Source organism: Chiloscyllium punctatum, chromosome 18 (assembly GCF_047496795.1).
Source record: "Chiloscyllium punctatum isolate Juve2018m chromosome 18, sChiPun1.3, whole genome shotgun sequence".
Taxonomy (NCBI): Eukaryota; Metazoa; Chordata; class Chondrichthyes; order Orectolobiformes; family Hemiscylliidae; genus Chiloscyllium; species Chiloscyllium punctatum.
Window position 1 is genome coordinate 50,393,113 of NC_092756.1, and position 19,960 is coordinate 50,413,072.

At 46.4% G+C, this 19,960-nt stretch overlaps 14 non-coding genes across 14 annotated transcripts; all 14 read left to right on the plus strand.

Moving 5' to 3' along the window:
* Positions 1-1,042: 1,042 nt before the first annotated feature.
* trnal-aag (transfer RNA leucine (anticodon AAG)) lies at positions 1,043-1,124 on the plus strand. Its single transcript has one exon. It is a non-coding gene; the product is annotated as a tRNA-Leu (tRNA).
* A 1,125-nt stretch (positions 1,125-2,249) lies between these two features.
* On the plus strand, positions 2,250-2,322 carry trnav-uac (transfer RNA valine (anticodon UAC)). Its single transcript has one exon. It is a non-coding gene; the product is annotated as a tRNA-Val (tRNA).
* A 1,660-nt stretch (positions 2,323-3,982) lies between these two features.
* trnal-aag (transfer RNA leucine (anticodon AAG)) lies at positions 3,983-4,064 on the plus strand. The gene has a single exon. It is a non-coding gene; the product is annotated as a tRNA-Leu (tRNA).
* Positions 4,065-5,189: 1,125 nt separating this feature from the next.
* On the plus strand, positions 5,190-5,262 carry trnav-uac (transfer RNA valine (anticodon UAC)). Its single transcript has one exon. It is a non-coding gene; the product is annotated as a tRNA-Val (tRNA).
* Positions 5,263-6,914: 1,652 nt separating this feature from the next.
* On the plus strand, positions 6,915-6,996 carry trnal-aag (transfer RNA leucine (anticodon AAG)). The gene has a single exon. It is a non-coding gene; the product is annotated as a tRNA-Leu (tRNA).
* Positions 6,997-8,121: 1,125 nt separating this feature from the next.
* trnav-uac (transfer RNA valine (anticodon UAC)) lies at positions 8,122-8,194 on the plus strand. Its single transcript has one exon. It is a non-coding gene; the product is annotated as a tRNA-Val (tRNA).
* A 1,652-nt stretch (positions 8,195-9,846) lies between these two features.
* trnal-aag (transfer RNA leucine (anticodon AAG)) lies at positions 9,847-9,928 on the plus strand. The gene has a single exon. It is a non-coding gene; the product is annotated as a tRNA-Leu (tRNA).
* A 1,125-nt stretch (positions 9,929-11,053) lies between these two features.
* On the plus strand, positions 11,054-11,126 carry trnav-uac (transfer RNA valine (anticodon UAC)). The gene has a single exon. It is a non-coding gene; the product is annotated as a tRNA-Val (tRNA).
* Positions 11,127-12,786: 1,660 nt separating this feature from the next.
* Positions 12,787-12,868, plus strand: trnal-aag (transfer RNA leucine (anticodon AAG)). The gene has a single exon. It is a non-coding gene; the product is annotated as a tRNA-Leu (tRNA).
* Positions 12,869-13,993: 1,125 nt separating this feature from the next.
* On the plus strand, positions 13,994-14,066 carry trnav-uac (transfer RNA valine (anticodon UAC)). The gene has a single exon. It is a non-coding gene; the product is annotated as a tRNA-Val (tRNA).
* A 1,660-nt stretch (positions 14,067-15,726) lies between these two features.
* trnal-aag (transfer RNA leucine (anticodon AAG)) lies at positions 15,727-15,808 on the plus strand. The gene has a single exon. It is a non-coding gene; the product is annotated as a tRNA-Leu (tRNA).
* A 1,125-nt stretch (positions 15,809-16,933) lies between these two features.
* trnav-uac (transfer RNA valine (anticodon UAC)) lies at positions 16,934-17,006 on the plus strand. The gene has a single exon. It is a non-coding gene; the product is annotated as a tRNA-Val (tRNA).
* A 1,660-nt stretch (positions 17,007-18,666) lies between these two features.
* trnal-aag (transfer RNA leucine (anticodon AAG)) lies at positions 18,667-18,748 on the plus strand. The gene has a single exon. It is a non-coding gene; the product is annotated as a tRNA-Leu (tRNA).
* Positions 18,749-19,873: 1,125 nt separating this feature from the next.
* trnav-uac (transfer RNA valine (anticodon UAC)) lies at positions 19,874-19,946 on the plus strand. The gene has a single exon. It is a non-coding gene; the product is annotated as a tRNA-Val (tRNA).
* Positions 19,947-19,960: the final 14 nt, after the last annotated feature.

Here is a 19,960-nt window from a genome sequence, read left to right on the forward strand (position 1 = left end):
AATGACATCGCATCCATTTGGTTTTCATTAAATCACTGACGAGCAGGAAAATGTAAACGGGGAGGGCGAGTGGGGAAGTGAGGCAGTTGCAGCTCTGGAGAAAGTCCTTCGTTGTGATTCACTCAGCAACCAGAGACGTGACGGTGACTCAGGCGTGAGAGCTCTTCACATCGTGAACAAAAAGCAATCAAGGGCAGTTATCACCTCTTCCGGAGTGGGGGTGGGGTGAGGTAATTACCTTTTGACTTCTGTTACTATGTTCGGAAACTGCCTTTTGGACTGAGGTGAAGAGAAACTGCATTTCTAAAAAGCACCATGGAACTTGTTAAACTTTATTGAGTCGCTTATTCTCATCGATTCCCACACAGGTTTCCAACTCAGTTGGTATCCATGAGGCTCATGTCCAGGTGCAATCTGCAGCAAATTGCACGGTTAGGTAAAAGGCAAGGAAAGTGGCATCTCGAACCGGCCCCGAGGTCAGACCTTCCTCACAATGTAATCTGTCCTTCTCGGATTGTAATGCTACCTCCGGTTTTAGGGTGGAACATTCTTTGGGAACCTTATTCTGCAAAACAGACACAGTGACTGAAACTATGCTGCACGGTATGATTTGGGACACGGCCTGCTCAGCTTTGTGCATTTCCCCTGTAGTCCGGTGTGTTTCATGTTCCGTGTAAACGTGAAAGTTGTCCTGTTTCGAGCAATGGGTGAAATCATTGAGCAAAGCAAGAATCGAAATTGCAGTAATGTCAAGTAGCTCATGGTAATTTGACCCAATCATAATCGATCATATATTCTCACGCACTCACAGATACATCTGTAGCTGAATCGAAGTCTGAGAAGATAGACTCAGTTTACCAGTGATTTTTGTCTGGATTGATGGGCTATCGTTAACTGCTGAGAAATTGATATTGTAGACGGGCACATCCCAGCAGCTGTGCGAGTCGGAGAGGGATCATGGAACCCTTTTCACGTGAGTTTACATCTGTTGTTATGCAGGAACACAATTGGAAGTGCAAGAAAATGGAGTCGTGGGCTTGATGGTAGTGTGGCCGAGCGGTCTAAGGCGCTGGATTAAGGCTCCAGTCTCGACCGAGGCGTGGGTTCGAATCCCACCGCTGCCATTTCTGCGGAGCAGCTAGTTTAAATGCTGTTTCGATCCCCTGCGGCATTTCTGTTTAAAACAGAAGCAAAATGAGTTTGCTTCCCGGGGAATTGATTGTGGTGTTGGTAAGTGCCGAATTTTCCAAAGTGTCTGTGCTGTCATGCTCGTGTTCGCCTCCCGCGCGGAAAATCGCCAGCGGCTCTACTCTTGCTTTCTGTTCCAGGCAAGTTGAGCTTTTACTGGAACCGAATGGAGACTGCTATTTCATCGTTGTTGCGAAACAGAGTCCTACGGTGACTCGACTCGTCGTTATTTGGTTTTCTGGCCAATGAGAAAATCGTTCCAATGTATTTCGATGTCATATGTTATTGAATTTCTCCCACTTCCTTCATTTCAGTCCTGGAGTCATCGGAAGGGAAAGGTAATCTAATCGAGACTGTGATTGGTGAAATTCACTTTTTATGGCCCATTCTTATTATGTTCTTTTTTTGTCTCTTTGCAGCATTGTCTGGGAAGTGGTGGTGCACTCAGGCTCCAGTATGTTTGAAAGAGTAGTTTGGAATTGCCCTGTTGTTAGTTGTGTGATTACGTTATGGCTCATGCCCCCTGACTGTCTCACATTTAGCATTCAAGCTCGCTGTGTCTGAAAATGCATTTGGTTTTCCCGTTTTGTTTGTGTTCCGTGTTAAATGCTTTCTGTTTTGCGATTCGCTCAATACATTACGAATTAACAGGGTTTCTGAGGTAACTTCCAGCTGCAAAAATCCTCAACTGAGAATCTGGGAAATTTTCACGGAGTATGGTCAGTCGGAGCAAAAGTAAGGAAGTCGTTCGTTTCTGCAGTGTTTCACAATGCTACCTTTCCCGTGAGCAGTCGAACAGACGAAAAGATTTTGCCACAGACTGCGACGGTAAGCTCCGCAAAAACGTAATTCTTTAAAGCAGGTGTAAGCGACACAACGTTATTGGGGTACACCGCGTGGAAACAGATACTTCGGTGTATCTCGTCCATGCTCACCACATAGCCAAAATTAAACAAGTCCCATTAAACAACGAGCTAACGGAAACAGAAAGGTGAAAGGTCGAATGGCTTCAACTTTCAGTGCTGGATGCCACTGAGCTGCAGCGGGGACGACCGAGGCTTGTTTCTGTAGTGTAGTGGTCATCACGTTCGCCTTACACGCGAAAGGTCCCCAGTTCGAAACTGGGCAGAAACTGCTTTGCTCTTCAACTGCAGCCTTTGACATCGACAAGAACGGAGCTTTCTTGCTTGCTTTCCCATGTGCAAACTTGCCTTCGAGTTTGCTCGAATAAATCATCGCTCGTAGTGCAATGCAATGCCGCTCCGTTTAATTACTGTGCAAAAGCATTGTAAAGTTTTTCTCCAACCTGGTTCTGATCATATGCCATTCTGTTTGAGAGTGTAGTTACCCCCTTCTGATCCTTCCACGAAAAGCATTACCGCATTCGCATTCCTTGCGCAGGCGGCCCGGTTCAAAGACAGGGAAGAAGCTGATGTGCTGGTGTCACAGTGCACCACGGATTCCTCAACTAGTCTGTCTGTCAAATGTATCCCAAAGTCGTCTCTGAAAGACCTCATTTGGAAGGTGTCTGTCGTTATTCAACGTGTGAGAATTGGCACCAGAGGTCCTGAATCATGTTTTGGAGCAGTTCGCACGTTAGTGGCTCATTCAATCAGCAACAGCAATGAAAGAAATTCCACTCTCAGAGGAACCTCTGGACCTGTGCTTTCATAGCGTCGCTAGTATTAAGGTGCGCCCCGAGATCTAAGCCAGGTTGGAACGGAAACGGAGGAATCGACAGAGAGGCTACAGAATGACATCGCATCCATTTGGTTTTCATTAAATCACTGACGAGCAGGAAAATGTAAACGGGGAGGGCGAGTGGGGAAGTGAGGCAGTTGCAGCTCTGGAGAAAGTCCTTCGTTGTGATTCACTCAGCAACCAGAGACGTGACGGTGACTCAGGCGTGAGAGCTCTTCACATCGTGAACAAAAAGCAATCAAGGGCAGTTAGCACCTCTTCCGGAGTGGGGGTGGGGTGAGGTAATTACCTTTTGACTTCTGTTACTATGTTCGGAAACTGCCTTTTGGATTGAGGTGAAGAGAAACTGCATTTCTAAAAAGCACCATGGAACTTGTTAAACTTTATTGCGTCGCTTATTCTCATCGATTCCCACACAGGTTTCCAACTCAGTTGGTATCCATGAGGCTCATGTCCAGGTGCAATCTGCAGCAAATTGCACGGTTAGGTAAAAGGCAAGGAAAGTGGCATCTCGAACCGGCCCCGAGGTCAGACCTTCCTCACAATGTAATCTGTCCTTCTCGGATTGTAATGCTACCTCCGGTTTTAGGGTGGAACATTCTTTGGGAACCTTATTCTGCAAAACAGACACAGTGACTGAAACTATGCTGTACGGTATGATTTGGGACACGGCCTGCTCAGCTTTGTGCATTTCCCCTGTAGTCCGGTGTGTTTCATGTTCCGTGTAAACGTGAAAGTTGTCCTGTTTCGAGCAATGGGTGAAATCATTGAGCAAAGCAAGAATCGAAATTGCAGTAATGTCAAGTAGCTCATGGTAATTTGACCCAATCATAATCGATCATATATTCTCACGCACTCACAGATACATCTGTAGCTGAATCGAAGTCTGAGAAGATAGACTCAGTTTACCAGTGATTTTTGTCTGGATTGATGGGCTATCGTTAACTGCTGAGAAATTGATATTGTAGACGGGCACATCCCAGCAGCTGTGCGAGTCGGAGAGGGATCATGGAACCCTTTTCACGTGAGTTTACATCTGTTGTTATGCAGGAACACAATTGGAAGTGCAAGAAAATGGAGTCGTGGGCGTGTTGGTAGTGTGGCCGAGCGGTCTAAGGCGCTGGATTAAGGCTCCAGTCTCGACAGAGGCGTGGGTTCGAATCCCACCGCTGCCATTTCTGCGGAGCAGCTAGTTTAAATGCTGTTTCGATCCCCTGCGGCATTTCTGTTTAAAACAGAAGCAAAATGAGTTTGCTTCCCGGGGAATTGATTGTGGTGTTGGTAAGTGCCGAATTTTCCAAAGTGTCTGTGCTGTCATGCTCGTGTTCGCCTCCCGCGCGGAAAATCGCCAGCGGCTCTACTCTTGCTTTCTGTTCCAGGCAAGTTGAGCTTTTACTGGAACCGAATGGAGACTGCTATTTCATCGTTGTTGCGAAACAGAGTCCTACGGTGACTCGACTCGTCGTTATTTGGTTTTCTGGCCAATGAGAAAATCGTTCCAATGTATTTCGATGTCATATGTTATTGAATTTCTCCCACTTCCTTCATTTCAGTCCTGGAGTCATCGGAAGGGAAAGGTAATCTAATCGAGACTGTGATTGGTGAAATTCACTTTTTATGGCCCATTCTTATTATGTTCTTTTTTTGTCTCTTTGCAGCATTGTCTGGGAAGTGGTGGTGCACTCAGGCTCCAGTATGTTTGAAAGAGTAGTTTGGAATTGCCCTGTTGTTAGTTGTGTGATTACGTTATGGCTCATGCCCCCTGACTGTCTCACATTTAGCATTCAAGCTCGCTGTGTCTGAAAATGCATTTGGTTTTCCCGTTTTGTTTGTGTTCCGTGTTAAATGCTTTCTGTTTTGCGATTCGCTCAATACATTACGAATTAACAGGGTTTCTGAGGTAACTTCCAGCTGCAAAAATCCTCAACTGAGAATCTGGGAAATTTTCACGGAGTATGGTCAGTCGGAGCAAAAGTAAGGAAGTCGTTCGTTTCTGCAGTGTTTCACAATGCTACCTTTCCCGTGAGCAGTCGAACAGACGAAAAGATTTTGCCACAGACTGCGACGGTAAGCTCCGCAAAAACGTAATTCTTTAAAGCAGGTGTAAGCGACACAACGTTATTGGGGTACACCGCGTGGAAACAGATACTTCGGTGTATCTCGTCCATGCTCACCACATAGCCAAAATTAAACAAGTCCCATTAAACAACGAGCTAACGGAAACAGAAAGGTGAAAGGTCGAATGGCTTCAACTTTCAGTGCTGGATGCCACTGAGCTGCAGCGGGGACGACCGAGGCTTGTTTCTGTAGTGTAGTGGTCATCACGTTCGCCTTACACGCGAAAGGTCCCCAGTTCGAAACTGGGCAGAAACTGCTTTGCTCTTCAACTGCAGCCTTTGACATCGACAAGAACGGAGCTTTCTTGCTTGCTTTCCCATGTGCAAACCTGCCTTCGAGTTTGCTCGAATAAATCATCGCTCGTAGTGCAATGCAATGCCGCTCCGTTTAATTACTGTGCAAAAGCATTGTAAAGTTTTTCTCCAACCTGGTTCTGATCATATGCCATTCTGTTTGAGAGTGTAGTTACCCCCTTCTGATCCTTCCACGAAAAGCATTACCGCATTCGCATTCCTTGCGCAGGCGGCCCGGTTCAAAGACAGGGAAGAAGCTGATGTGCTGGTGTCACAGTGCACCACGGATTCCTCTGTCTGTCAAATGTATCCCAAAGTCGTCTCTGAAAGACCTCATTTGGAAGGTGTCTGTCGTTATTCAACGTGTGAGAATTGGCACCAGAGGTCCTGAATCATGTTTTGGAGCAGTTCGCACGTTAGTGGCTCATTCAATCAGCAACAGCAATGAAAGAAATTCCACTCTCAGAGGAACCTCTGGACCTGTGCTTTCATAGCGTCGCTAGTATTAAGGTGCGCCCCGAGATCTAAGCCAGGTTGGAACGGAAACGGAGGAATCGACAGAGAGGCTACAGAATGACATCGCATCCATTTGGTTTTCATTAAATCACTGACGAGCAGGAAAATGTAAACGGGGAGGGCGAGTGGGGAAGTGAGGCAGTTGCAGCTCTGGAGAAAGTCCTTCGTTGTGATTCACTCAGCAACCAGAGACGTGACGGTGACTCAGGCGTGAGAGCTCTTCACATCGTGAACAAAAAGCAATCAAGGGCAGTTAGCACCTCTTCCGGAGTGGGGGTGGGGTGAGGTAATTACCTTTTGACTTCTGTTACTATGTTCGGAAACTGCCTTTTGGATTGAGGTGAAGAGAAACTGCATTTGTAAAAAGCACCATGGAACTTGTTAAACTTTATTGCGTCGCTTATTCTCATCGATTCCCACACAGGTTTCCAACTCAGTTGGTATCCATGAGGCTCATGTCCAGGTGCAATCTGCAGCAAATTGCACGGTTAGGTAAAAGGCAAGGAAAGTGGCATCTCGAACCGGCCCCGAGGTCAGACCTTCCTCACAATGTAATCTGTCCTTCTCGGATTGTAATGCTACCTCCGGTTTTAGGGTGGAACATTCTTTGGGAACCTTATTCTGCAAAACAGACACAGTGACTGAAACTATGCTGCACGGTATGATTTGGGACACGGCCTGCTCAGCTTTGTGCATTTCCCCTGTAGTCCGGTGTGTTTCATGTTCCGTGTAAACGTGAAAGTTGTCCTGTTTCGAGCAATGGGTGAAATCATTGAGCAAAGCAAGAATCGAAATTGCAGTAATGTCAAGTAGCTCATGGTAATTTGACCCAATCATAATCGATCATATATTCTCACGCACTCACAGATACATCTGTAGCTGAATCGAAGTCTGAGAAGATAGACTCAGTTTACCAGTGATTTTTGTCTGGATTGATGGGCTATCGTTAACTGCTGAGAAATTGATATTGTAGACGGGCACATCCCAGCAGCTGTGCGAGTCGGAGAGGGATCATGGAACCCTTTTCACGTGAGTTTACATCTGTTGTTATGCAGGAACACAATTGGAAGTGCAAGAAAATGGAGTCGTGGGCGTGTTGGTAGTGTGGCCGAGCGGTCTAAGGCGCTGGATTAAGGCTCCAGTCTCGACAGAGGCGTGGGTTCGAATCCCACCGCTGCCATTTCTGCGGAGCAGCTAGTTTAAATGCTGTTTCGATCCCCTGCGGCATTTCTGTTTAAAACAGAAGCAAAATGAGTTTGCTTCCCGGGGAATTGATTGTGGTGTTGGTAAGTGCCGAATTTTCCAAAGTGTCTGTGCTGTCATGCTCGTGTTCGCCTCCCGCGCGGAAAATCGCCAGCGGCTCTACTCTTGCTTTCTGTTCCAGGCAAGTTGAGCTTTTACTGGAACCGAATGGAGACTGCTATTTCATCGTTGTTGCGAAACAGAGTCCTACGGTGACTCGACTCGTCGTTATTTGGTTTTCTGGCCAATGAGAAAATCGTTCCAATGTATTTCGATGTCATATGTTATTGAATTTCTCCCACTTCCTTCATTTCAGTCCTGGAGTCATCGGAAGGGAAAGGTAATCTAATCGAGACTGTGATTGGTGAAATTCACTTTTTATGGCCCATTCTTATTATGTTCTTTTTTTGTCTCTTTGCAGCATTGTCTGGGAAGTGGTGGTGCACTCAGGCTCCAGTATGTTTGAAAGAGTAGTTTGGAATTGCCCTGTTGTTAGTTGTGTGATTACGTTATGGCTCATGCCCCCTGACTGTCTCACATTTAGCATTCAAGCTCGCTGTGTCTGAAAATGCATTTGGTTTTCCCGTTTTGTTTGTGTTCCGTGTTAAATGCTTTCTGTTTTGCGATTCGCTCAATACATTACGAATTAACAGGGTTTCTGAGGTAACTTCCAGCTGCAAAAATCCTCAACTGAGAATCTGGGAAATTTTCACGGAGTATGGTCAGTCGGAGCAAAAGTAAGGAAGTCGTTCGTTTCTGCAGTGTTTCACAATGCTACCTTTCCCGTGAGCAGTCGAACAGACGAAAAGATTTTGCCACAGACTGCGACGGTAAGCTCCGCAAAAACGTAATTCTTTAAAGCAGGTGTAAGCGACACAACGTTATTGGGGTACACCGCGTGGAAACAGATACTTCGGTGTATCTCGTCCATGCTCACCACATAGCCAAAATTAAACAAGTCCCATTAAACAACGAGCTAACGGAAACAGAAAGGTGAAAGGTCGAATGGCTTCAACTTTCAGTGCTGGATGCCACTGAGCTGCAGCGGGGACGACCGAGGCTTGTTTCTGTAGTGTAGTGGTCATCACGTTCGCCTTACACGCGAAAGGTCCCCAGTTCGAAACTGGGCAGAAACTGCTTTGCTCTTCAACTGCAGCCTTTGACATCGACAAGAACGGAGCTTTCTTGCTTGCTTTCCCATGTGCAAACCTGCCTTCGAGTTTGCTCGAATAAATCATCGCTCGTAGTGCAATGCAATGCCGCTCCGTTTAATTACTGTGCAAAAGCATTGTAAAGTTTTTCTCCAACCTGGTTCTGATCATATGCCATTCTGTTTGAGAGTGTAGTTACCCCCTTCTGATCCTTCCACGAAAAGCATTACCGCATTCGCATTCCTTGCGCAGGCGGCCCGGTTCAAAGACAGGGAAGAAGCTGATGTGCTGGTGTCACAGTGCACCACGGATTCCTCTGTCTGTCAAATGTATCCCAAAGTCGTCTCTGAAAGACCTCATTTGGAAGGTGTCTGTCGTTATTCAACGTGTGAGAATTGGCACCAGAGGTCCTGAATCATGTTTTGGAGCAGTTCGCACGTTAGTGGCTCATTCAATCAGCAACAGCAATGAAAGAAATTCCACTCTCAGAGGAACCTCTGGACCTGTGCTTTCATAGCGTCGCTAGTATTAAGGTGCGCCCCGAGATCTAAGCCAGGTTGGAACGGAAACGGAGGAATCGACAGAGAGGCTACAGAATGACATCGCATCCATTTGGTTTTCATTAAATCACTGACGAGCAGGAAAATGTAAACGGGGAGGGCGAGTGGGGAAGTGAGGCAGTTGCAGCTCTGGAGAAAGTCCTTCGTTGTGATTCACTCAGCAACCAGAGACGTGACGGTGACTCAGGCGTGAGAGCTCTTCACATCGTGAACAAAAAGCAATCAAGGGCAGTTAGCACCTCTTCCGGAGTGGGGGTGGGGTGAGGTAATTACCTTTTGACTTCTGTTACTATGTTCGGAAACTGCCTTTTGGATTGAGGTGAAGAGAAACTGCATTTGTAAAAAGCACCATGGAACTTGTTAAACTTTATTGCGTCGCTTATTCTCATCGATTCCCACACAGGTTTCCAACTCAGTTGGTATCCATGAGGCTCATGTCCAGGTGCAATCTGCAGCAAATTGCACGGTTAGGTAAAAGGCAAGGAAAGTGGCATCTCGAACCGGCCCCGAGGTCAGACCTTCCTCACAATGTAATCTGTCCTTCTCGGATTGTAATGCTACCTCCGGTTTTAGGGTGGAACATTCTTTGGGAACCTTATTCTGCAAAACAGACACAGTGACTGAAACTATGCTGCACGGTATGATTTGGGACACGGCCTGCTCAGCTTTGTGCATTTCCCCTGTAGTCCGGTGTGTTTCATGTTCCGTGTAAACGTGAAAGTTGTCCTGTTTCGAGCAATGGGTGAAATCATTGAGCAAAGCAAGAATCGAAATTGCAGTAATGTCAAGTAGCTCATGGTAATTTGACCCAATCATAATCGATCATATATTCTCACGCACTCACAGATACATCTGTAGCTGAATCGAAGTCTGAGAAGATAGACTCAGTTTACCAGTGATTTTTGTCTGGATTGATGGGCTATCGTTAACTGCTGAGAAATTGATATTGTAGACGGGCACATCCCAGCAGCTGTGCGAGTCGGAGAGGGATCATGGAACCCTTTTCACGTGAGTTTACATCTGTTGTTATGCAGGAACACAATTGGAAGTGCAAGAAAATGGAGTCGTGGGCGTGTTGGTAGTGTGGCCGAGCGGTCTAAGGCGCTGGATTAAGGCTCCAGTCTCGACAGAGGCGTGGGTTCGAATCCCACCGCTGCCATTTCTGCGGAGCAGCTAGTTTAAATGCTGTTTCGATCCCCTGCGGCATTTCTGTTTAAAACAGAAGCAAAATGAGTTTGCTTCCCGGGGAATTGATTGTGGTGTTGGTAAGTGCCGAATTTTCCAAAGTGTCTGTGCTGTCATGCTCGTGTTCGCCTCCCGCGCGGAAAATCGCCAGCGGCTCTACTCTTGCTTTCTGTTCCAGGCAAGTTGAGCTTTTACTGGAACCGAATGGAGACTGCTATTTCATCGTTGTTGCGAAACAGAGTCCTACGGTGACTCGACTCGTCGTTATTTGGTTTTCTGGCCAATGAGAAAATCGTTCCAATGTATTTCGATGTCATATGTTATTGAATTTCTCCCACTTCCTTCATTTCAGTCCTGGAGTCATCGGAAGGGAAAGGTAATCTAATCGAGACTGTGATTGGTGAAATTCACTTTTTATGGCCCATTCTTATTATGTTCTTTTTTTGTCTCTTTGCAGCATTGTCTGGGAAGTGGTGGTGCACTCAGGCTCCAGTATGTTTGAAAGAGTAGTTTGGAATTGCCCTGTTGTTAGTTGTGTGATTACGTTATGGCTCATGCCCCCTGACTGTCTCACATTTAGCATTCAAGCTCGCTGTGTCTGAAAATGCATTTGGTTTTCCCGTTTTGTTTGTGTTCCGTGTTAAATGCTTTCTGTTTTGCGATTCGCTCAATACATTACGAATTAACAGGGTTTCTGAGGTAACTTCCAGCTGCAAAAATCCTCAACTGAGAATCTGGGAAATTTTCACGGAGTATGGTCAGTCGGAGCAAAAGTAAGGAAGTCGTTCGTTTCTGCAGTGTTTCACAATGCTACCTTTCCCGTGAGCAGTCGAACAGACGAAAAGATTTTGCCACAGACTGCGACGGTAAGCTCCGCAAAAACGTAATTCTTTAAAGCAGGTGTAAGCGACACAACGTTATTGGGGTACACCGCGTGGAAACAGATACTTCGGTGTATCTCGTCCATGCTCACCACATAGCCAAAATTAAACAAGTCCCATTAAACAACGAGCTAACGGAAACAGAAAGGTGAAAGGTCGAATGGCTTCAACTTTCAGTGCTGGATGCCACTGAGCTGCAGCGGGGACGACCGAGGCTTGTTTCTGTAGTGTAGTGGTCATCACGTTCGCCTTACACGCGAAAGGTCCCCAGTTCGAAACTGGGCAGAAACTGCTTTGCTCTTCAACTGCAGCCTTTGACATCGACAAGAACGGAGCTTTCTTGCTTGCTTTCCCATGTGCAAACCTGCCTTCGAGTTTGCTCGAATAAATCATCGCTCGTAGTGCAATGCAATGCCGCTCCGTTTAATTACTGTGCAAAAGCATTGTAAAGTTTTTCTCCAACCTGGTTCTGATCATATGCCATTCTGTTTGAGAGTGTAGTTACCCCCTTCTGATCCTTCCACGAAAAGCATTACCGCATTCGCATTCCTTGCGCAGGCGGCCCGGTTCAAAGACAGGGAAGAAGCTGATGTGCTGGTGTCACAGTGCACCACGGATTCCTCAACTAGTCTGTCTGTCAAATGTATCCCAAAGTCGTCTCTGAAAGACCTCATTTGGAAGGTGTCTGTCGTTATTCAACGTGTGAGAATTGGCACCAGAGGTCCTGAATCATGTTTTGGAGCAGTTCGCACGTTAGTGGCTCATTCAATCAGCAACAGCAATGAAAGAAATTCCACTCTCAGAGGAACCTCTGGACCTGTGCTTTCATAGCGTCGCTAGTATTAAGGTGCGCCCCGAGATCTAAGCCAGGTTGGAACGGAAACGGAGGAATCGACAGAGAGGCTACAGAATGACATCGCATCCATTTGGTTTTCATTAAATCACTGACGAGCAGGAAAATGTAAACGGGGAGGGCGAGTGGGGAAGTGAGGCAGTTGCAGCTCTGGAGAAAGTCCTTCGTTGTGATTCACTCAGCAACCAGAGACGTGACGGTGACTCAGGCGTGAGAGCTCTTCACATCGTGAACAAAAAGCAATCAAGGGCAGTTAGCACCTCTTCCGGAGTGGGGGTGGGGTGAGGTAATTACCTTTTGACTTCTGTTACTATGTTCGGAAACTGCCTTTTGGATTGAGGTGAAGAGAAACTGCATTTCTAAAAAGCACCATGGAACTTGTTAAACTTTATTGCGTCGCTTATTCTCATCGATTCCCACACAGGTTTCCAACTCAGTTGGTATCCATGAGGCTCATGTCCAGGTGCAATCTGCAGCAAATTGCACGGTTAGGTAAAAGGCAAGGAAAGTGGCATCTCGAACCGGCCCCGAGGTCAGACCTTCCTCACAATGTAATCTGTCCTTCTCGGATTGTAATGCTACCTCCGGTTTTAGGGTGGAACATTCTTTGGGAACCTTATTCTGCAAAACAGACACAGTGACTGAAACTATGCTGCACGGTATGATTTGGGACACGGCCTGCTCAGCTTTGTGCATTTCCCCTGTAGTCCGGTGTGTTTCATGTTCCGTGTAAACGTGAAAGTTGTCCTGTTTCGAGCAATGGGTGAAATCATTGAGCAAAGCAAGAATCGAAATTGCAGTAATGTCAAGTAGCTCATGGTAATTTGACCCAATCATAATCGATCATATATTCTCACGCACTCACAGATACATCTGTAGCTGAATCGAAGTCTGAGAAGATAGACTCAGTTTACCAGTGATTTTTGTCTGGATTGATGGGCTATCGTTAACTGCTGAGAAATTGATATTGTAGACGGGCACATCCCAGCAGCTGTGCGAGTCGGAGAGGGATCATGGAACCCTTTTCACGTGAGTTTACATCTGTTGTTATGCAGGAACACAATTGGAAGTGCAAGAAAATGGAGTCGTGGGCGTGTTGGTAGTGTGGCCGAGCGGTCTAAGGCGCTGGATTAAGGCTCCAGTCTCGACAGAGGCGTGGGTTCGAATCCCACCGCTGCCATTTCTGCGGAGCAGCTAGTTTAAATGCTGTTTCGATGCCCTGCGGCATTTCTGTTTAAAACAGAAGCAAAATGAGTTTGCTTCCCGGGGAATTGATTGTGGTGTTGGTAAGTGCCGAATTTTCCAAAGTGTCTGTGCTGTCATGCTCGTGTTCGCCTCCCGCGCGGAAAATCGCCAGCGGCTCTACTCTTGCTTTCTGTTCCAGGCAAGTTGAGCTTTTACTGGAACCGAATGGAGACTGCTATTTCATCGTTGTTGCGAAACAGAGTCCTACGGTGACTCGACTCGTCGTTATTTGGTTTTCTGGCCAATGAGAAAATCGTTCCAATGTATTTCGATGTCATATGTTATTGAATTTCTCCCACTTCCTTCATTTCAGTCCTGGAGTCATCGGAAGGGAAAGGTAATCTAATCGAGACTGTGATTGGTGAAATTCACTTTTTATGGCCCATTCTTATTATGTTCTTTTTTTGTCTCTTTGCAGCATTGTCTGGGAAGTGGTGGTGCACTCAGGCTCCAGTATGTTTGAAAGAGTAGTTTGGAATTGCCCTGTTGTTAGTTGTGTGATTACGTTATGGCTCATGCCCCCTGACTGTCTCACATTTAGCATTCAAGCTCGCTGTGTCTGAAAATGCATTTGGTTTTCCCGTTTTGTTTGTGTTCCGTGTTAAATGCTTTCTGTTTTGCGATTCGCTCAATACATTACGAATTAACAGGGTTTCTGAGGTAACTTCCAGCTGCAAAAATCCTCAACTGAGAATCTGGGAAATTTTCACGGAGTATGGTCAGTCGGAGCAAAAGTAAGGAAGTCGTTCGTTTCTGCAGTGTTTCACAATGCTACCTTTCCCGTGAGCAGTCGAACAGACGAAAAGATTTTGCCACAGACTGCGACGGTAAGCTCCGCAAAAACGTAATTCTTTAAAGCAGGTGTAAGCGACACAACGTTATTGGGGTACACCGCGTGGAAACAGATACTTCGGTGTATCTCGTCCATGCTCACCACATAGCCAAAATTAAACAAGTCCCATTAAACAACGAGCTAACGGAAACAGAAAGGTGAAAGGTCGAATGGCTTCAACTTTCAGTGCTGGATGCCACTGAGCTGCAGCGGGGACGACCGAGGCTTGTTTCTGTAGTGTAGTGGTCATCACGTTCGCCTTACACGCGAAAGGTCCCCAGTTCGAAACTGGGCAGAAACTGCTTTGCTCTTCAACTGCAGCCTTTGACATCGACAAGAACGGAGCTTTCTTGCTTGCTTTCCCATGTGCAAACCTGCCTTCGAGTTTGCTCGAATAAATCATCGCTCGTAGTGCAATGCAATGCCGCTCCGTTTAATTACTGTGCAAAAGCATTGTAAAGTTTTTCTCCAACCTGGTTCTGATCATATGCCATTCTGTTTGAGAGTGTAGTTACCCCCTTCTGATCCTTCCACGAAAAGCATTACCGCATTCGCATTCCTTGCGCAGGCGGCCCGGTTCAAAGACAGGGAAGAAGCTGATGTGCTGGTGTCACAGTGCACCACGGATTCCTCAACTAGTCTGTCTGTCAAATGTATCCCAAAGTCGTCTCTGAAAGACCTCATTTGGAAGGTGTCTGTCGTTATTCAACGTGTGAGAATTGGCACCAGAGGTCCTGAATCATGTTTTGGAGCAGTTCGCACGTTAGTGGCTCATTCAATCAGCAACAGCAATGAAAGAAATTCCACTCTCAGAGGAACCTCTGGACCTGTGCTTTCATAGCGTCGCTAGTATTAAGGTGCGCCCCGAGATCTAAGCCAGGTTGGAACGGAAACGGAGGAATCGACAGAGAGGCTACAGAATGACATCGCATCCATTTGGTTTTCATTAAATCACTGACGAGCAGGAAAATGTAAACGGGGAGGGCGAGTGGGGAAGTGAGGCAGTTGCAGCTCTGGAGAAAGTCCTTCGTTGTGATTCACTCAGCAACCAGAGACGTGACGGTGACTCAGGCGTGAGAGCTCTTCACATCGTGAACAAAAAGCAATCAAGGGCAGTTAGCACCTCTTCCGGAGTGGGGGTGGGGTGAGGTAATTACCTTTTGACTTCTGTTACTATGTTCGGAAACTGCCTTTTGGATTGAGGTGAAGAGAAACTGCATTTCTAAAAAGCACCATGGAACTTGTTAAACTTTATTGCGTCGCTTATTCTCATCGATTCCCACACAGGTTTCCAACTCAGTTGGTATCCATGAGGCTCATGTCCAGGTGCAATCTGCAGCAAATTGCACGGTTAGGTAAAAGGCAAGGAAAGTGGCATCTCGAACCGGCCCCGAGGTCAGACCTTCCTCACAATGTAATCTGTCCTTCTCGGATTGTAATGCTACCTCCGGTTTTAGGGTGGAACATTCTTTGGGAACCTTATTCTGCAAAACAGACACAGTGACTGAAACTATGCTGCACGGTATGATTTGGGACACGGCCTGCTCAGCTTTGTGCATTTCCCCTGTAGTCCGGTGTGTTTCATGTTCCGTGTAAACGTGAAAGTTGTCCTGTTTCGAGCAATGGGTGAAATCATTGAGCAAAGCAAGAATCGAAATTGCAGTAATGTCAAGTAGCTCATGGTAATTTGACCCAATCATAATCGATCATATATTCTCACGCACTCACAGATACATCTGTAGCTGAATCGAAGTCTGAGAAGATAGACTCAGTTTACCAGTGATTTTTGTCTGGATTGATGGGCTATCGTTAACTGCTGAGAAATTGATATTGTAGACGGGCACATCCCAGCAGCTGTGCGAGTCGGAGAGGGATCATGGAACCCTTTTCACGTGAGTTTACATCTGTTGTTATGCAGGAACACAATTGGAAGTGCAAGAAAATGGAGTCGTGGGCGTGTTGGTAGTGTGGCCGAGCGGTCTAAGGCGCTGGATTAAGGCTCCAGTCTCGACAGAGGCGTGGGTTCGAATCCCACCGCTGCCATTTGTGCGGAGCAGCTAGTTTAAATGCTGTTTCGATCCCCTGCGGCATTTTTGTTTAAAACAGAAGCAAAATGAGTTTGCTTCCCGGGGAATTGATTGTGGTGTTGGTAAGTGCCGAATTTTCCAAAGTGTCTGTGCTGTCATGCTCGTGTTCGCCTCCCGCGCGGAAAATCGCCAGCGGCTCTACTCTTGCTTTCTGTTCCAGGCAAGTTGAGCTTTTACTGGAACCGAATGGAGACTGCTATTTCATCGTTGTTGCGAAACAGAGTCCTACGGTGACTCGACTCGTCGTTATTTGGTTTTCTGGCCAATGAGAAAATCGTTCCAATGTATTTCGATGTCATATGTTATTGAATTTCTCCCACTTCCTTCATTTCAGTCCTGGAGTCATCGGAAGGGAAAGGTAATCTAATCGAGACTGTGATTGGTGAAATTCACTTTTTATGGCCCATTCTTATTATGTTCTTTTTTTGTCTCTTTGCAGCATTGTCTGGGAAGTGGTGGTGCACTCAGGCTCCAGTATGTTTGAAAGAGTAGTTTGGAATTGCCCTGTTGTTAGTTGTGTGATTACGTTATGGCTCATGCCCCCTGACTGTCTCACATTTAGCATTCAAGCTCGCTGTGTCTGAAAATGCATTTGGTTTTCCCGTTTTGTTTGTGTTCCGTGTTAAATGCTTTCTGTTTTGCGATTCGCTCAATACATTACGAATTAACAGGGTTTCTGAGGTAACTTCCAGCTGCAAAAATCCTCAACTGAGAATCTGGGAAATTTTCACGGAGTATGGTCAGTCGGAGCAAAAGTAAGGAAGTCGTTCGTTTCTGCAGTGTTTCACAATGCTACCTTTCCCGTGAGCAGTCGAACAGACGAAAAGATTTTGCCACAGACTGCGACGGTAAGCTCCGCAAAAACGTAATTCTTTAAAGCAGGTGTAAGCGACACAACGTTATTGGGGTACACCGCGTGGAAACAGATACTTCGGTGTATCTCGTCCATGCTCACCACATAGCCAAAATTAAACAAGTCCCATTAAACAACGAGCTAACGGAAACAGAAAGGTGAAAGGTCGAATGGCTTCAACTTTCAGTGCTGGATGCCACTGAGCTGCAGCAGGGACGACCGAGGCTTGTTTCTGTAGTGTAGTGGTCATCACGTTCGCCTTACACGCGAAAGGTCCCCAGTTCGAAACTGGGCAGAAACTGCTTTGCTCTTCAACTGCAGCCTTTGACATCGACAAGAACGGAGCTTTCTTGCTTGCTTTCCCATGTGCAAACCTGCCTTCGAGTTTGCTCGAATAAATCATCGCTCGTAGTGCAATGCAATGCCGCTCCGTTTAATTACTGTGCAAAAGCATTGTAAAGTTTTTCTCCAACCTGGTTCTGATCATATGCCATTCTGTTTGAGAGTGTAGTTACCCCCTTCTGATCCTTCCACGAAAAGCATTACCGCATTCGCATTCCTTGCGCAGGCGGCCCGGTTCAAAGACAGGGAAGAAGCTGATGTGCTGGTGTCACAGTGCACCACGGATTCCTCAACTAGTCTGTCTGTCAAATGTATCCCAAAGTCGTCTCTGAAAGACCTCATTTGGAAGGTGTCTGTCGTTATTCAACGTGTGAGAATTGGCACCAGAGGTCCTGAATCATGTTTTGGAGCAGTTCGCAAGTTAGTGGCTCATTCAATCAGCAACAGCAATGAAAGAAATTCCACTCTCAGAGGAACCTCTGGACCTGTGCTTTCATAGCGTCGCTGGTATTAAGGTGCGCCCCGAGATCTAAGCCAGGTTGGAACGGAAACGGAGGAATCGACAGAGAGGCTACAGAATGACATCGCATCCATTTGGTTTTCATTAAATCACTGACGAGCAGGAAAATGTAAACGGGGAGGGCGAGTGGGGAAGTGAGGCAGTTGCAGCTCTGGAGAAAGTCCTTCGTTGTGATTCACTCAGCAACCAGAGACGTGACGGTGACTCAGGCGTGAGAGCTCTTCACATCGTGAACAAAAAGCAATCAAGGGCAGTTATCACCTCTTCCGGAGTGGGGGTGGGGTGAGGTAATTACCTTTTGACTTCTGTTACTATGTTCGGAAACTGCCTTTTGGACTGAGGTGAAGAGAAACTGCATTTCTAAAAAGCACCATGGAACTTGTTAAACTTTATTGAGTCGCTTATTCTCATCGATTCCCACACAGGTTTCCAACTCAGTTGGTATCCATGAGGCTCATGTCCAGGTGCAATCTGCAGCAAATTGCACGGTTAGGTAAAAGGCAAGGAAAGTGGCATCTCGAACCGGCCCCGAGGTCAGACCTTCCTCACAATGTAATCTGTCCTTCTCGGATTGTAATGCTACCTCCGGTTTTAGGGTGGAACATTCTTTGGGAACCTTATTCTGCAAAACAGACACAGTGACTGAAACTATGCTGCACGGTATGATTTGGGACACGGCCTGCTCAGCTTTGTGCATTTCCCCTGTAGTCCGGTGTGTTTCATGTTCCGTGTAAACGTGAAAGTTGTCCTGTTTCGAGCAATGGGTGAAATCATTGAGCAAAGCAAGAATCGAAATTGCAGTAATGTCAAGTAGCTCATGGTAATTTGACCCAATCATAATCGATCATATATTCTCACGCACTCACAGATACATCTGTAGCTGAATCGAAGTCTGAGAAGATAGACTCAGTTTACCAGTGATTTTTGTCTGGATTGATGGGCTATCGTTAACTGCTGAGAAATTGATATTGTAGACGGGCACATCCCAGCAGCTGTGCGAGTCGGAGAGGGATCATGGAACCCTTTTCACGTGAGTTTACATCTGTTGTTATGCAGGAACACAATTGGAAGTGCAAGAAAATGGAGTTGTGGGCTTGATGGTAGTGTGGCCGAGCGGTCTCAGGCGCTGGATTAAGGCTCCAGTCTCGACCGAGGCGTGGGTTCGAATCCCACCGCTGCCATTTCTGCGGAGCAGCTAGTTTAAATGCTGTTTCGATCCCCTGCGGCATTTCTGTTTAAAACAGAAGCAAAATGAGTTTGCTTCCCGGGGAATTGATTGTGGTGTTGGTAAGTGCCGAATTTTCCAAAGTGTCTGTGCTGTCATGCTCGTGTTCGCCTCCCGCGCGGAAAATCGCCAGCGGCTCTACTCTTGCTTTCTGTTCCAGGCAAGTTGAGCTTTTACTGGAACCGAATGGAGACTGCTATTTCATCGTTGTTGCGAAACAGAGTCCTACGGTGACTCGACTCGTCGTTATTTGGTTTTCTGGCCAATGAGAAAATCGTTCCAATGTATTTCGATGTCATATGTTATTGAATTTCTCCCACTTCCTTCATTTCAGTCCTGGAGTCATCGGAAGGGAAAGGTAATCTAATCGAGACTGTGATTGGTGAAATTCACTTTTTATGGCCCATTCTTATTATGTTCTTTTTTTGTCTCTTTGCAGCATTGTCTGGGAAGTGGTGGTGCACTCAGGCTCCAGTATGTTTGAAAGAGTAGTTTGGAATTGCCCTGTTGTTAGTTGTGTGATTACGTTATGGCTCATGCCCCCTGACTGTCTCACATTTAGCATTCAAGCTCGCTGTGTCTGAAAATGCATTTGGTTTTCCCGTTTTGTTTGTGTTCCGTGTTAAATGCTTTCTGTTTTGCGATTCGCTCAATACATTACGAATTAACAGGGTTTCTGAGGTAACTTCCAGCTGCAAAAATCCTCAACTGAGAATCTGGGAAATTTTCACGGAGTATGGTCAGTCGGAGCAAAAGTAAGGAAGTCGTTCGTTTCTGCAGTGTTTCACAATGCTACCTTTCCCGTGAGCAGTCGAACAGACGAAAAGATTTTGCCACAGACTGCGACGGTAAGCTCCGCAAAAACGTAATTCTTTAAAGCAGGTGTAAGCGACACAACGTTATTGGGGTACACCGCGTGGAAACAGATACTTCGGTGTATCTCGTCCATGCTCACCACATAGCCAAAATTAAACAAGTCCCATTAAACAACGAGCTAACGGAAACAGAAAGGTGAAAGGTCGAATGGCTTCAACTTTCAGTGCTGGATGCCACTGAGCTGCAGCGGGGACGACCGAGGCTTGTTTCTGTAGTGTAGTGGTCATCACGTTCGCCTTACACGCGAAAGGTCCCCAGTTCGAAACTGGGCAGAAACTGCTTTGCTCTTCAA